A 754-nucleotide genomic window follows, 5' to 3' on the forward strand; every position below is an offset into this window, starting at 1 on the left:
CACGTATGTTTTTGTATCCTACATATGGAAATACTTGTCAAATGGCTGAATAACGAAAATCCGGTGTTTTTTGTTTTATTGAACACAAACTGCATGAGAGATCAATTGCAGATGAGGGGTTACGCAACTTTTTTCCCCAATGATTTTAGAAACCGCGTTTTTCAAGCAATTGGGGACTAATTTGAGTTTGCAATACTTAAACATTCCAGTCAGGCTTCCGCTCACTTCACAGCACCGAAACTGCTTTATTGGAAGTCAGTAACCACGTTACCATCCTCAGTTTGTATGCATGTAGCCTTAAGTCATCATACTGTATAAACAAAAATCACGACGGCTGTGATGGAAACCAGTAGTTTCGTTACAATTTTATAAATGTCGATAGATAATTTGTTCGTCTGGCATGGTGGGATCTTTTTGTATTAGTAGAATGTAATTATGCGAGAAATGTTGTTGGGAATGCCTATATGCGCAAATGTTGCTAAAATAAACATATCGAAGTCAACTTTTGAGTCACGTGACGAAATGGTGTGTGTGTGTGTGTGTGTGTGTGTGGGCCTCCCTCTACCACTCGGGAAACCGTACAGTTTATTAGGCTACAGATTAAATAAATTGATGGATTTCACAGGGTGGTAAAAGTGCACGGCATTAGTGATGAGCTTGATGATCCTTTCCAATAAATATCGAGGGTCTATCTGGTGACATGATGATCGATGCTTGACTGCCGTTTGACAAATAAAAATATTCTCGCTCTTAT

The sequence above is a fragment of the Oncorhynchus kisutch genome, linkage group LG6 (genome assembly GCF_002021735.2).
Source record: "Oncorhynchus kisutch isolate 150728-3 linkage group LG6, Okis_V2, whole genome shotgun sequence".
In the NCBI taxonomy this organism is placed as follows: Eukaryota; Metazoa; Chordata; class Actinopteri; order Salmoniformes; family Salmonidae; genus Oncorhynchus; species Oncorhynchus kisutch.